General features: G+C 42.5%; 1 protein-coding gene across 4 annotated transcripts in view; it reads left to right on the top strand.

Annotated features, from left to right (window-relative positions):
* The first annotated feature begins 2,547 nt into the window (after positions 1 to 2,547).
* The window catches only part of SLX4 (SLX4 structure-specific endonuclease subunit), a 125,219-nt gene continuing 111,181 nt past the window's right edge, over positions 2,548 to 16,585 (top strand). For all 4 annotated transcript variants that reach the window (XM_030211227.1, XM_030211228.1, XM_030211225.1 and 1 more), the window contains exon 1: positions 2,548 to 2,706. The gene's annotated coding sequence lies outside the window, so the exon portion shown is untranslated. The remainder of the gene's footprint in view (positions 2,707 to 16,585) is intronic.

Raw genomic sequence — 16,585 nt, 5'->3', positions numbered from 1 at the left:
TTTTGATGTCATACTGGCTCCTGTTCTCAATCAAACCTTCTTGGATTCAACCTCCTTGGATCCAACCAATGAGTTTGAAGAAAGCAGGAGATGGGATGACATCTAAAAGTTGAAGCCATTTTGGTTAGTTGTATTTTTCCATTCCATGCCGTCATCTAGTACACTCAAAACAAAGCAAGCAAACCTATGAGCTGCTGCATCCTTGAAGCCACTCATTCTTATTGATAGCATTTTTATTTAATCTCACTTAATTTTCAAACATGCTGGCTTGTGCAACATATGGATGTACACAGAGGTAGTGTTGGTTTAATCGGTTAGAGTACTAATTTGTCCAATAAGTACAAAAAAACAAAACAAAAAACTTTTGCCCTCCACCTTTTGCTTTGTTTTGAGTGAACGGGGATGATGGCTGCGAAGGCAAGGGGAAACTTAAGCTGTCCTAATTGGCTTCCTTGCATACAGTGGACTAGATAGGCTCACTTCCACTACTGTATATTAAACCCCCTTGCTTCCACTCATGAAAGTTGCCTACCTGTAACGGTTGTTCTCCTTGGACAGATGATCTTGCAGCCACACAAATTAAGTGACTCTCCCGTGACGTTACTGACCCGGACCAATACCAAAGCGTTAAGCTTAAAAAGCTATCACAATATGCGTGTGTGCAGATTCCCGCTCTAGTCCACACTATATACCATCAGGCAAGAACCGCCCCTTTTCATCTAGCGGCAACTTAAGGGAGGGTTGGGAGGGATTGTGTGGCTGCAAGATCATCTGTCCAAGGAGAACTACCATTACAGGTAGGCAACTTTTATTTCTCCCTGGACAGAGTATCTTGCAGCCACACAAATGAAGACTCCCAAGCTACACAGGTAACAGATTAAGAAACATATGGTACCTGTGTGAGGAGGTGGTAGTTGATGCCTCAGAGTACAGAAGAAAGGACAGCATGACCAAAAACAGCATCAGTAGATGAAGTTGTATTGATGCAATAATGTTTCATAAAAGTGTGCACCGTTGACTACGTAGCTGCTCTACAAATGTCTTGTAACGAAGTTCTTTGCAAGTGAGCCCTTGTGGCCGCCATGGCCCTGAGATTATGAGCTGTGACATGAGGAATGTTTGAGGGATTAGATGGCTGTGCAAGATGATAACATAAGGTGATACACTTCGCAATCCACTGATAGAGTTCCTTTTGTCACTGGTTGCAGTTGAAGAGTAGACCGAAGTGAAAGAAATAATTGAGAAGGTCTATTATTGGATTTGGTTCTATCCAGATAAATGGTTAGATCCCTCAGACAGTCCAGAGTATGAAACCTCTTATGATCCTCAGAATCATGTGGAGGAGGATAAAAAGTTGGAAGTACTATTACTTGATTTAAGTGAGAAGGTGAGACTACCTTAGGTAAGAACTTAGGGTGAGTGCGAAGCACGGCCTTATCATGGAGTAACTGAGTATACAGTGGATAGTGGAGGAGTGGCCTAGTGGTTAGAGTGGTGGACTTTGGTCCTGGGGAACTGGGTTTGATTCCCACTGCAGACTCTGGGCAAGTCACTTAACCCTCCATTGCCCCAGGTACAAATAAGTACCTGTATATAATATGTAAGTCTGCCATGAGTGGGAAAGCGTGGGGTACAAATGTAATAAAAAATAGTGGACGAGAGCCTGGATCTCACCAATACGGCATGCTGAAGTCAGTTACTAAAAACTCACAACTCCAGGAGATTGATACTATATAATGTCCCTTTGTGAGTCCAAAGACCTTGTGTCTTGTAAGAGTTCACGTGTGCTCCCCACCCCTGTTTGGATACATCGGTGGTTAGGTAAATTGAAGGTAGAGGAACTGGACAATGTTGGTACATTTAGACTGCCTCTGGAAAGAACTTCTACATGAAGGAAGTACCTACCTCATTATTCAACTCATATCTGTGAAGTAATAGTAATTAAAAAAAAAAGCAAGTGCATTTTTATAGCACACCACTGCAATATAAAGCAAAAAGGAGCAAGTTCCCACATGTGACATGTTATCTTTAAATGCACCCAGTTTCAACTTAATTAATTTTTTTAAATTGTACTTATAAATTGAAAGTCTGATTGTATGTGATTCTCATAACACGATGTCTGTTTTGGTGACTCTACTAGGCGAAAACATCTCTGCACGAACAGAGTGAGTGCCTATAGCCAGCCCCTCCAAATGACACAATGATTTAAAATGTAGAACAATTTAGTACTCTAACCGATGAAACCAATACTTCCTCTGTGCACATTCGTATGCTGCACAAGCCAGCATTTTTGAAAATATAAGTGAGATTAAATGATAACGAACGACAACGAGGATGTAGCAGCTCTCGGGTTTGCTTGCTTTGTTTTGAGTGTACTAGATGACGGCTGTGCGGGGACAAGGAAACGGGCTAACCTAAGCGGCTTCAACTTTTAGACGTCATTCCGTTTCCCGTCTCCTCCGTCCTATTCTCAATCTAACTACTTGCATAGACCTTTACTTTCCCCATCGTCCCACCTTGTTCTGAGTGACGCGGGACGCCGTGACGCCGGGCCGGCCGGGGAAGGCTGGTTCCAGGGGTGGTTGTAGGCCACCTATATGGATCGTTGCCGTTGTCGGAGACCTCAAAGACAAGTTTGAAGGTGGGATGAAGAAGAGTTTGAGAATGAGAGAAAACATCAGACCGCGGACGGGGAGGAGACGGATGGTAAGTCATATTTAACAACGGTGGGGTGCCGTCTCCGTATGCACAGACCAAAATTAGATACATTTACCATTTTAAAAAGGGAAATATCGTGCAAGCTAACAAAGTAAATTTGCAATCGTGTCCCCTAGTAGTTAAAGTCCATTCAGGCCACTCAAGGGCATCAGAAAGCACTGACATATAAAAATAATAATAATAATCTTCTCTCTATATAAAAGGCAACACCAACGTTCTATGAAGCCTCCAGCCGGAAGTGTGAAGGGGCGAGATATCCGGTTTCCCTATGAGTGTCTGCCCCGCCCTCTCTGTAATACAGTCAGTGAAGGAAAACAGCAGAGCACAAAATCAAATCGCTGGCTCTGTACCGTGTTTCCCCGAAAATAACACACTGTCTTATATTAAATTTTGCTCCCCAAGACCTGCTAGGTCTTATTTTCAGGGGAGGCCTTATTTTTCGGGGAAACATCAGGGTCACCCCCCCACCCGAGATCGCCAGCTCCCCCCCTCGATCGGCGGCGCCCCCTGCCCTCAGTCGCTCCCGGAACTAACCTCTTAAATGCTTCCTTTCACCATTCATCTTCGCACTCGCCGCAAGCAGCAGGGCAGGCCACTCCTTCCTTCTATGTCCTGCCCTCGCCTGACGTAAGGTAACGTCAGGCGAGGGCGGGACACGGAAGGAAGGAGTGGCCAGCCCTGCTGCTTGCGGCGAGTGCGAAGGTGAAAGGAAGCGGGTAAGAGGTTAGTTCCAGGAGCGACTGAGGGCGGGGGGAGCCGCTGATCGAGGGGGGGAGCCGGCGATCTCGGGTGGGGGGGGTGACCCCGATGTTTCCCCGAAAAATAAGGCCTCCCCTGCTAGGTCTTATTTTCGGGGGAGGCCTTATATTTTCAAATTGCAGCAAGACCTCTACTAGGTCTTACTTTCGGAGGATGTCCTATTTTCGGGGAAACACGGTAACAGTGAAGGACTCAGAGGGGGGAGGGGAGAGAGGCCAGAGGGCAGGGACACACACACTCCCACATGCACACAGAAGAAAACATTGCAAGCCCCCGTTTCATTTGCATCAAAAATGGGGCTTTTTTACTAGTAGTTTATTAAACAGCCACACGCTGACCTTCTTTCCAAACAGTAAATAATTGTCTTCCTATTGCTATTCTAAAGTTATTATGGGCCAAAATAAATGCATTCTGCCTGATTATAGCACGTCTACTTTGTTGTACCCCAGGTTTTTTTTTACAATAATAATTGTGAAATAGGTAATTGTTTTGATGGCACCGCTAGGCAACTGAGAAAAATAACTTGTGGTTTCCAGATTAATCCTCTTGAATGCATATAAATGAAGACTAGCAAATAAAACATGGCAGTACCTTTTCATTGTAATAACGGGGTTCCCAGCCCAGTCCTCAAGACACATCCTGCCAGTTTTCAGGATATCAATGTGCATGTGATAAATTGCCTGCATGTTCTCCATTATATGCAAATCTATCACATACATAGTCATTGTAAGTATCCTGAAAACCTTACTGGCTTGGTGTGTTCCAAGGACTGGATCAAGAACCACTGGACAAATTTAATCCATTTAATGATTACCTTTTTTGAGCAGTGTTAGCCCCTAAAAACTAGTTTTATAGGTTTGTAATAGCTTGTGGAATAGATATTCTGAGTTCTCCAGATATTACTACTACTACTTATCATTTCTATTGCGCTACGAGGCATATGCAGCGCTGTACACCAATCATGAAGAGAGAGTCCCTGCTCAAAGAGCTTACAATCTAAATAGGACAGACAGACAGAACAAGCAAGAGGCAAGGAAATTAAAGAGGAGATTAAAGGTACAGGGCAAATGAGTAGTGGTTAGGAGACAAAAGCAGCGTCAAAGAGGTGGGCTTTTAGCCTGGATTTGAAAACGGCCAAAGACGGGGCTAGACGTACAGGCTCGGGAAGTCTATTCCAGGTGTGGGGAGCAGCGAGATAAAAAGGAACGGAGTCTGGAATTAGCAGTTGAGAAGAAGGGGACAGACGAGAGATTTATCCACGGAATGGAGTACCCGAGGGAGGGCATAGAGAGAGACAAGAGTGGAGAGGTACTGGGGAGCAGCAGAGTGAATACACTTATAGGTCAGTAAGAGAAGTTTGAATTGAATGCAGAAACAGATAGGGAGCCAGTGAAGTGATTTGAGGAGAGGACTAATGTGAGCATACTGATTCTGGCGAAAAATGAGTCGCGCAGCAGAGTTTTGGACTGATTGAAGAGGAGAGAGATGGCTAAGTGGGAGACCGGTGAGAAGCAGGTTGTAATAATCTAGGCGAGAGGTGATAAGAGTGTGGATAAGGGTTCTGGCAGCGTGCTCAGAGAGGAAGGGATGGATTTTGCTGATGTTATAGAGAAAGAAAGATACGACAATTTTTTGCCATCTAGATAATCTTTATTTGATATACTACTACAAGGAGCAGTTTACAGTTTTACAAATAAGAAGGTAAATAAAAGGGACAACAATTTGGATAGAAAAGCAGAAGTGAATCAAAGAACTACTTCTGCATTTAAGCAACTACATACATCTGTTGCCATTAATAGAACTAAAAAATGAACTTGCGGAGCTACTGTTAGAAATATGCAATCTGTCCCTAAAATCGAGTGTAGTACCGGAAGACTGGAGGGTAGCCAATGTTACTCCGATTTTTAAGAAGGGTTCCAGAGGAGATCCGGGAAATTATAGACCGGTGAGTCTGACGTCGGTGCCGGGCAAGATGGTGGAGGCTATTATTAAGAATAAAATTGCAGAGCATATACAAAAACATGGACTGATGAGACAAAGTCAGCACGGATTTAGTGAAGGGAAGTCTTGCCTCACCAATCTAATGCATTTTTTTGAGGGGGTAAGCAAACATGTGGACAATGGGGAGCCGGTTGATATTGTATATCTGGATTTTCAGAAGGCGTTTGACAAAGTGCCGCACGAAAGACTCCTGAAGAAATTGCAGAGTCATGGAATCGGAGGTAGGGTATTATTATGGATTAAGAACTGGTTGAAAGATAGGAAGCAGAGAGTAGGATTGCGTGGCCAGTATTCTCAGTGGAGGAGGGTAGTTAGTGGGGTCCCGCAGGGGTCTGTGCTGGGTCCGTTGCTTTTTAATGTATTTATAAATGACCTAGAGATGGGAATAACTAGTGAGGTAATTAAATTCGCCGATGACACAAAATTATTCAGGGTCGTCAAGTCGCAGGAGGAATGTGAACGATTACAGGAGGACCTTGCGAGACTGGGAGAATGGGCGTGCAAGTGGCAGATGAAGTTCAATGTTGACAAGTGCAAAGTGATGCATGTGGGTAAGAGGAACCCGAATTATAGCTACGTCTTGCAAGGTTCCGCGTTAGGAGTTACGGATCAAGAAAGGGATCTGGGTGTCGTCGTCGATGATACGCTGAAACCTTCTGCTCAGTGTGCTGCTGCGGCTAGGAAAGCGAATAGAATGTTGGGTGTTATTAGGAAGGGTATGGAGTCCAGGTGTGCGGATGTTATAATGCCGTTGTATCGCTCCATGGTGCGACCGCACCTGGAGTATTGTGTTCAGTACTGGTCTCCGTATCTCAAAAAAGATATAGTAGAATTGGAAAAGGTACAGCGAAGGGCGACGAAAATGATAGTGGGGATGGGACGACTTTCCTATGAAGAGAGGCTGAGAAGGCTAGGGCTTTTCAGCTTGGAGAAGAGACGGCTGAGGGGAGATATGATAGAAGTGTATAAAATAATGAGTGGAATGGATCGGGTGGATGTGAAGCGACTGTTCACGCTATCCAAAAATACTAGGACTAGAGGGCATGAGTTGAAGCTACAGTGTGGTAAATTTAAAACGAATCGGAGAAAATTTTTCTTCACCCAACGTGTAATTAGACTCTGGAATTCGTTGCCGGAGAACGTGGTACGGGCGGTTAGCTTGACGGAGTTTAAAAAGGGGTTAGATAGATTCCTAAAGGACAAGTCCATAGACCGCTATTAAATGGACTTGGAAAAATTCCGCATTTTTAGGTATAACTTGTCTGGAATGTTTTTACGTTTGGGGAGCGTGCCAGGTGCCCTTGACCTGGATTGGCCACTGTCGGTGACAGGATGCTGGGCTAGATGGACCTTTGGTCTTTCCCAGTATGGCACTACTTATGTACTTATGTACTTATTGAGCTATGCTAGTGAATTTTTATTGTTAGACTAGTAAGCTCTTTTGCTTAACAAAATTCAGTTATGTTAATATGTTTAGTGCCTGGTACCCACTGTATAAAAGTGCGACTGCGTGGAAGTTTTTGTGATCACATATAACAGGTCTTGTGGACATACTTAGTAAATTTTGAAAAGTTCAAGACTTTCCCCATATTAAGGCATTATTTGGGATTTTGCAAAAAAAAAAACCAAAAAAAAAACTTAACTTATACCCAGGAAATAGTGGTTTTCTACAAGTGAACCTTAACAGTTGATGGACTTTCCTCGAAGAACTTATGCAAACATTTTCTAAATCCAGCAACACTAATTTCTTTTACTACATGGGGTAAAGGGTTTGATATACTGCCTTTCAACCAAAGCAGGTTACATGTTATAGACAGGTACTTTCTCTGTCCCGAGTGGGCTCACAATCTAGGAGGCCCTTTTATTAAAGCATAGCACATGCTAACAGGTGCTACGTGGCCCATAGGTATAAAATAGGATAATTTAGCATGCGCTATTATCCGTTAGTGTGTGCTAAGCTTTAGTAGAATGGCCTCTACATTTTTTTGAGTTGTACAGCTCAATTATTAATTGGATGAAAAAACTGTTTTTTCTTATGTTTTAAATGTATCATTCAGTATTTTTACAGCAAGTCCCCTAGTCTTTGTACTTGTTGAAAGTGTGAACAACTGCATTTACACATTCTGCTCATGTTTTTACGGACCTCATCTCCCTTCAGTTATCTCTTGTCCAAGCTGAAACACCCTAACCTGTTTAGCATTTTCTCATAGCGGAGTTATTCCATCACCATAATCATTTTGGTCACCCTTTTCTGTACCATTTTAAAATTTCAATTTTTTTAGACGCAGTGACCAGAATTACATACAATAGTTGAGATGCAGTCACACCATGTAGCAAGACATTTTCTGTTTTATTCTCCATTCCTTTCTTAATAATTCCTACATTCTATTCACTTGTTGTCCATTGTTGCACACCGAGCAAAGAATTTTAACATATCCACAATGATGAGTAGATCCTTTGCATGCTAGGAAATCTAACATCGTGTATCTATAGTTTGGGTATTTTTTTGCACTTGTTTACATTGGATTTAATCGGACATTTGGATACCCAGTCTCCCAATACAATAAGGTCCTCCTACAATTTCTCAGAATCTACTTGTTGGTGTAATAACTTTGAATAATTCTGTGTCATTTGGAAACTTTGATCACTCACTGCTCCCAATTCCAGATTATTTGTCAATATGTTAGAAAGCACCAGTCCTAGTACTGGTCCATACAGCACTCCACTGTTAGGCATAATCTAGTTACTGCCTAGGGTTCCATGCTAACTGTTGTATAATGTCTGATGAGTGCATTTATCCTTGGTGAATATGCTGCAGCTGCACATAGAATAGACAAATTCCTCTGTCTTTGTGAATGTTTTTTCTGGCACCTTACAGAATCATGGCCTTCACTGCTGGCTGTTCCCATCTCTCCATTATTTGCTATGTGGCAGGCAGTGACTGGTGCCACCACATGCCTTGTTTCCCATACCACTCTGATGCCTCTGGCCACATGCCATTTTGAATTGGAACCTGGTGAGGGAGTGATCATCCTCAGGAACCAGCATATGGAGCGCACCCTGGGTTCTGCATGTTAATTACCATATATACTCAAATATAAACCCATCCGAATGTCTATATAAATAATTCTCACCTGGAACATTCTGAAGCTCACTCTGTGGGAGGGAAACACTGAAGCCCTGCAGTGTTGGTAGGCTAGGCTGTCAGCAACACTCACTCTCACTCTTGCACCACTCACTGTCAGTCATAGACCCGCCCTTAGCCATGCTCCATTCGCACATAATTCGCAACCCCAACGTTCTAAATGAAGCCACCACCGGAAGTTGAGGCATCAAGATATCCCCTTTGCCCATGAGTGTTTGCCCCGCCCTTGCATCACTACATAATGACGACGAGGGCGGATCACTGACACTCGAAACGCCAACCTCCAACGTTCGATTGTGCCTGGGACCGCATGCAGAGGAACTTGAACACAAAATCATTGAAGAAGCAACGCCGCGAAGGCCAGCACAGGACTATGGCTGACGGGGGTTGGGGTCCCCCGTCAGCACAGGTACTGGACGACGGCGGGGGATGGTTTTCGCCGCGAGGGGGGGTTGACTGGGTCGCGGAAGGGGGGGGGGAAACGGAGGACGGCAGAGTCTGGAACAGCGAGAGAGGGTGGGGGATGGCCTTGCTAGCGCCCGTTTCCTTCCCTTTTGAAACGGGCATTTTTTGCTAGTAAACCAAGATAACATTCCCCCCCCCTTTTTTTAGGGGAAAAATGTAAACTAGAATATAAACTGAGGGTTTATATTCCAGCATTGCTCCCCTTTCTTCCTTCCCCCATGGTGCCACTCCTCTGCTGTCCACCCTTTTCTGTGAACCAAAAGAGTTCCCTTTTCCTCCGTCCTCAGGCCTACCATAGTACCCTGGTGGTCTAGTGTGAGCTGGGGCAGGAGCGATCCCCACTCACTCCTGCCCATACCATCTCCACAGTCAAAATGGCTGCTGTGACTTCCAGTGGCAGTCTTTAATTTGAGGGGAGGGGGGGAAGTGGAAACTTTTGGTTCATGGGAATGGGCGAGGAGGGACACCACTGGGAAGGGGAGGAATGCTGGACACCACATGGGTGGAGGAAAGGCTTGAATGTAAACAGAGATGTAAATTTTTTTTTTTTTTTTGGGGGGGGGGGGGGGGGCAAAAAATGTCTGTTTATATTCAAGTATTTATGGTAGATTTATGCATTGCTCACTGGGCAGGTAGTAAATGATGTGGATTTTTAGCAAAAGTGGCATCCCGCTCCCCCTATCTGTTTAGAACTGGAACACTTTCAACCTTGTCCTGGAGGAGTAGCCCAATGTTAATTCAGTGGGCTGAGAACCTGGGGAACTGGGTTTGATTCCAACTGCAGCTCTGGGCAAGTCACTAAACCCTCCATTGCTCCAGGTCCAAAAACTTAAGATTGTGAGTTCACTAGGGACAGAGAAAGTACCTGCATATATGATTTAATGTAAATTGCTTTGGTTATACCACAGAAAGGTGGTATACTAAATCTTAACCTTTAGCATGACCACATTGACTGTGAGCAGAACTGTAACACCGGCTTTGTTCCTGCTACTGAAGAATGCTAATTAGAACCGAATCATCTAAAAAGCCAACAAACACACCTGTGGCACAGCATTTATTTTTATTTATTAGGATTTATTGCCTTTTTGAATTTACTCAAGGCGGTTTACAGTAAGAATAAATCAAACATGAGCAATAGGCAATTACAGCAGTAAAAATATTCAAATAATACAAAGTATGGCATAGTATACTATTTAACTAACCAGGAGGTGATCTCCCTATTTATACAGGTAAAAATCTGGAAAGTGGGGAGAGATCATCAAAATGTCTGTTTATACACAGAGGAAAGGCCTCGAGAAGCCCCCAGCATACAAACAAAGCTTCAGGGGCTGGACTTGTTCATCATCGGCCAGAAAACCTCTGCGAATCTAAATGATCTTATCTGTTCAATAACTTCACTTGATAAAACAAAATTCACACAGGATTTTACTTAACTTCATCAGGTGTTTTATCATGCGGGTTCTTCCTACACATCGACCATGACCAACGATGGCCGCGGTTTCATAGACCTGCCTCAGGGTTCAGTGGTCCGCGTGTAATCTAGGAGATGGAAAAGGAAATCATCATCTGCTCTTATTAACAGAATCAAAGAAGGGCGAAAAACGCCATATTACCTCCGCACTGATAGTCGTTCAGAAGACAAGTGAAAGCAAAAAAATGGCCGTTCTATAAAGCCGGCTACGTCAGACCCCATGCTTAAATTTGGCCAATCAGCATGGAGGATTAAAGGGGTAAATACTAGCATCACAGACCTTGCCAAAATAATATGACACTAAGTTGGTTGCATTTGAAACATTCAATAGATGATCTAAGATTTCTGGTCTTAATAAGTTTACAAGGAGGGGAGGGTAATATTGAAAGAGAACTGATTCGCCGTGAACAGCGGCTGATCTTTAATTGGGGAACCGTGCAACCATATGGTCTTAATAAAGAAGTTGATTGACCAATGCTGATGTCAGTATAAAATAAAGGCATATGTAGAGTGGAATCATTCAAGCCTACTGTGATGTTATCACGTTGGAAGCTACGTAAGGCAAGGATGTACCCAGTGCTATAATGTAGCTGCTAAGGTAGTTTGAAATAAGTATTGTATTTAAACTATGTGAGTAAATGATTGTGAGGTTACAAAGTTAATGTTTGTATTATTTTTGTAAGGTCTTCTGATGAAATAAAAAAGAAACACGGCCTGTGTAGAGACCTGCTTTGATGTTTTGAATGAAAGTGGTACAAGTGGATACGCTTTATATGGTGGTTCATTGAATGAAGATTTGATTTCTTCTATGCCATATAACTGACAAAATTGTTGAGGGACTTACAACACTCCATTCGTTGTTCTTGAGGAATTCAAAACAATTTTTTCAATGTCATCAGTTTTTCTACATCTTCAATTTCTGGATACTGATCTGTAGTTAGCTGGATTGTTTGAAGATCGATATTGTGGCTAAGAAGATTTATGATTGGAGTTTCAACAGAACATTGGATGAACAGATTGAGTGATCACCTGGTTGTTGATCCTCTCTTGTGGACAGAGTTAAGAGGTCTATACTCTGAAAGATAATTTGTTTTGTGAAACTGTCTGATGTCAATGTTAACCCCCATTTTTGAATGTTGTTGTGAAAGACGTAATAAATGTTTAAATAATTGGCATTTGAGAGATGCTGTGTGTATTATGTTTAAAAATTAGGTGATTAATGATATTAGTCCTGTATGTTTTGACTATTGATATATATGAGACTATTTGCAAGATAATTTCACCCTTGTTATAGTTACAAAGTAAAATGCTTATTCATTAGGGTTAGCCTGAAACCCAACCTGTTTGCAGCCCTCAAATTGTCAGTGATAAATGCTGTACTAATACAATCCCAACCCTTCTATGTTCTGATGCGCTTTTGGGTGTAGTACTGCACCAATCATAGAGGGAAGGGGTGAGGAGCAATCCTATGCCAAACTCTGGATTCCTGTGAGGTATGAAGACAGGATTAGGATCAATGTTCCAGGGGCACATTTTTGCACCTCCTTGTACAGGAAAGGTCCAGCCTGTGTGCATTCTACAACTGTGAGGGAAAAATCCCAACCTACTCATACTTTCCAGTTCCTGTGTGGAAAGGGGCCCGGTCCCCCACAACTCCTATGAGGGATGGGGGCCTTAAGACAGTGCTCGCTGCATCTGTACCCTGCTTGGTTCAGGACTGGGATTTATTCTCAGAGCTACAGACAAGGGTCAGACAGCCAATAGCCTAGTGTATGACCCCACTGTTAGCATCCGGGTTGGTCTGCAGAGTATTCATGGGATACCAGGTAGATTCCAGGAAATCAATGGATAGGCCAAAGAGCTGAATGAATTCCAGTGAAGACCCACAAATCCTCATGTCAAGGTGCTGAATGACTTGGGCATCTCTGGAAGTGTACTTAGATGGTTTGAACAGTTTTTAAAAAATAGAACTTATAGTGTTCAGGAAAGGTATGTAAGATCTGATTGGCATCCTGGTTGTAGGGTCCCACAGGTTTCTCTTCTTTCTCTGTTTAATGTATACTTGAGTTTTTTGGGTGGTTATTTTCTGGGTGACGAGATTTCTGTACTTTCCTGTGCAGTCGATATATTTCTTTTGGGTTCTGCTTTATCTAGCTGGCATAGTACAGTACATTCTATCAAAAATTACATCTCTTTGATAAATAATTGGGCTACAGGTCATCTCTTGAAATTACATAAACAGAAGATGAAAGTACTTTGGAGATACAGTTAAACTTTCAAGTAAAATTATTACTTTACCTTCAGGGGAGGTATTAAATATTGAGGATCATTCCAGAGTGTTAGGAGTAATTTTGGATTCAACTTTATCTTTTGAGAAACAGATTAATACTTTCGGTAGAAGGTTTTACTTCAAGCTTTGACAGCTCCGGGCGATAAGACTTCATTAATGAAAGATGATTTTAGATCTGTTGCTCAGACCGTCTTGCTACCGCAGTTGGACTATTGTAATTCACCTTATTCTGGCATTTCAGTAAAGCAGTTAAAACATCTGCAGTTGATGCAAAATACAGCTATTAGATTGATCAGTGTGCTCGGGCATTTTGATAACGTGTCTCCTATTTACCGAGTCTTTCATTGGCTAATATAACTAAGTGCATTGATTTTAAGATTTTCTGTTTGATTTTTAAGTCAATTTTTGGTCCATTAATTCTGAGGGTAGAACTGAGTTATTGACTTTTTCATCTGTAGAGAGGTCTTTGAGTTTCTCGAGAACTTTGAAGTTGGGTTATCCTTGTTTGAAAAATTTCTGGTTTAAATCTGTTTTTGCAGCCTCTTTTTGTAGGGGCTAGATCATGCAATAATCTTCCTTTTTTTCATTTTAGTAAATTGCTAAATATTTATCTATTTGAACAGCAGTTTTGAAATTGGTTCTGTTTTAGACTGGTCCATTATTATTGGAGTTTGTTTTCTCAATATGTAAACTGCTTTGAATCCTTTGGGAATATTAGCGGTATATAAAACTCCAATAGAATAGGTTGAAACTGTCTCTTATGTGAAGAACTGCAGTGGTCTTGTTCAGAAGTTTTGTCTGTTAATAATAATGGACTGGGTTTAAACCTTTACCTAAACTGCATTTAAACACTGCTAGTGGCTTATTACTTTAGAGGTCATGAACCTGGCATAATTGCACCTTATAGCACCTTATAGCTGTCTTCTGTTTACTAGCCTAAGAGGATAACTAAAACCAGGGATTTTGGGTTTGACTGCAACCAAATCTGCGGCTAAAACTGGGTGGCACGGCCCCACCCTGACTAAAAGCAGGCTCCACAAACCCCCTCCAACAGAAAACATGGCCACCTGATTGAAAACACCACCCACCACCTAAAATCAGTAATCAGCTTTGGATATATCTGCTATTTTGGACTCTTCACAAGAACAAATCTCAGACAGAGCCACTTTATCTGTACAATTTGTGTTTTGAGCAGGATTTAAATATGGTATTGCATTTATATTTCTGCAATTTACTAGGTTTATTTTATGGACATACCTGTTCCTCCAACAGACCACTCTCCCTCCCCCACACCCAACTAAAAAAACCTCCTCCTGAGCACACCCCCTGGCAGCGGCTCCCTCCTGGGCCTGCCTCGTCGGTGGGTAGTAGACACAGGAGCGTCCTCACTTGCTCCTGCACATGGCTGGTTCCAGTGGACATGGCTGCAGAAACTTCTCGCAGCAGACCAATTTCTGAGCCAGAGACAACTCTGAGCAGATATGAGGAAAGCCATATTTTTTGTCAAACCTCTGATTTATAAAGCATTTGCCAAATAGGTCATGCCTGATCTTAACAGGTAGAACCTACATCATCCCACCTGACAACTGTAGATGTCAACTGAGTTTCAGTTTTGGCATTGAACCTGGTTCGAAATACAGGTTCAGGTTTTGGCTGAAACCGAAACTCCCCCCCCCCCAAATAACTATTCAACCCCCCAGCCCGCCTGACCACCCATAGACCCTCCTGAAGAAGCCCTGTTGGTATAGTGGCCTCAACGGGGGCAGGAACAAACCTCACTTGTTTCTGTCTGGTGTCACTGCTCATCTCAAAATGGCTGCCAGGACTTCCCGCAGCAGTCTCGATATCCATTTTGTACTGAGCAGCAGCACTGGACAGGAACAAATGGTGTTTGTTCCTGCCCCCAAAGAGGCCACTAGACCACCAGGGCTTCTTCAGGGATGGCCTATGGGTGGTCGTGCGGCCTGGTGGGGAGAAGAGTTTTGGTTCCAGCTGAAACCTGAACCCTGATTTTGTTCGGATTCAATACCAAAGTTCAGTTGGCCTCCATAGTCATCGGTGGGGTATGATTCAAGTTCTACCTTTTTAGATTGGGCACGACCTATTTGGCAGCTGCATTATGTGATTGGATCAGAGCATTGACAAAATATATGGCTTTCCTCTTAGCTGCTCGACGTTATCTCTGGCTCAGTACAATGCATCTCAGTAAATTACCTTTCAAAGGAGGGTTGACTTTCAGTGAGGATTTAGTAAAATTGGTTAAAAGTCTTGAGTCCAGAGTTCCTTAGTTGGTGGAAAATTAGAATGGTCCCGTGAGCTCTTATGCGTTACGCATGGCTGAATGAACTACTATGGATTTTTATTTTTATTTATTGTATTTGTATCCCACATTTTCCCACCTTTTTGCAGGCTCAATGTGGCTTACAATGTATCGTTCTTGGTGGATAATAGAACAGAAAATAGACAATTAGTGTTACATAAAGATCATGCATGACATAATAGAAAGTTAAACAACCTTACAATGTATCGTTCTTGGTGGATAATAGATCAGAAGATAGACAGTTAGTGTTACGAAAAGAACGTGCATAACATATTAGTGAGATAGTTGCGACTTACCAAATCCAAAAGTGTCCTGGACCTTGTATTTTGTATCTAGACTCTTTTTTTTTTTTTGTAGGCGTAGATGTGAAGGGAGTAGACCAAACAAGTTTATGTTGATCTGCGAGGACATCGTGTAATGGCAATGCTATTATTTCCTTTGGTGCTTCCTTTTTTTTTTTTTTTTGGTTATTTTATTTATAACAACTTAATTTTACAAGCACTAAAATAACTTGCCAGAAATACAGAGAAAATAACACACAAGTATTATTTCAATCAGGTAATTCTGTACTGTTCCTTAGACCACAAAATAGGGAGAGTGAAACAAGACAAGGAGATCAATTAAACAAAAGTAAACAAAGAAAATGTGATATTAACCTGATTATCCCCAGTTATTATTTGTCTGAATCATTATTCCATATTGATCATCTGGTTGGCTTCTTCAAACCCAAAACGGTGTATAGTCCCCAGTGGCTGCGAAAAAAAAAAAGTTGCAGGGCCGCAGCGACCTTCAGGCATGTGCTGTCGGCTCTGCTGGTCCTCTGGCCCTGCTGACGTCAACTTCCGGTTCCGGGGGCAGAGGACTGGCAGAAGTGACAACACATGCTTGAATGCTGCTGCAGCCCTGTGCTTGCTTTTTTTTTTGTATTTGATTTTGTGCCACCGCTGTCTTCAGTAGTGGTTCGGGTGGGAGAGGCAGTTGGGATTTGCTGTGGCACGCCAGTGAGTGTACTGCGGCGCACCAGGGTGCCACAGCATACAGTTTAGGAAACGCTGAGGAAAAGACTAGAAAATAAGACAAAGAATATTATAATGCCTTTGTAACGCTCCATGGTGCGGCCACACCTTGCGTATTGTGCACAGTTTTGGTCATCGTATCAAAGATACAGCAGAATTAGGAAAGATTCAATGGAGGGCGACCAAATGATTGAGGGAATGGAACTCCTCTCATATGAGGAAAGGCTTAAGATGTTAGGACTCTTTAGCTTGGAAAAGAGATGGCTGAGGAGAGATATGATAGAGGTCTACAAAATACTGAGTGGTGTAGAACGGGTAAATGTAAATAGAGTTTTTTTTTGCTTTTTTCAAAAAGTACAAAGACTAGAGGTGGCACTCAAGGAAGTTACATGGTATAACT

Source organism: Microcaecilia unicolor, chromosome 8 (assembly GCF_901765095.1).
Source record: "Microcaecilia unicolor chromosome 8, aMicUni1.1, whole genome shotgun sequence".
Taxonomy (NCBI): domain Eukaryota; kingdom Metazoa; phylum Chordata; class Amphibia; order Gymnophiona; family Siphonopidae; genus Microcaecilia; species Microcaecilia unicolor.
The sequence above is the reverse complement of the archived record's forward strand: the minus strand, read 5'-3'. Positions and strand labels throughout refer to the sequence as shown.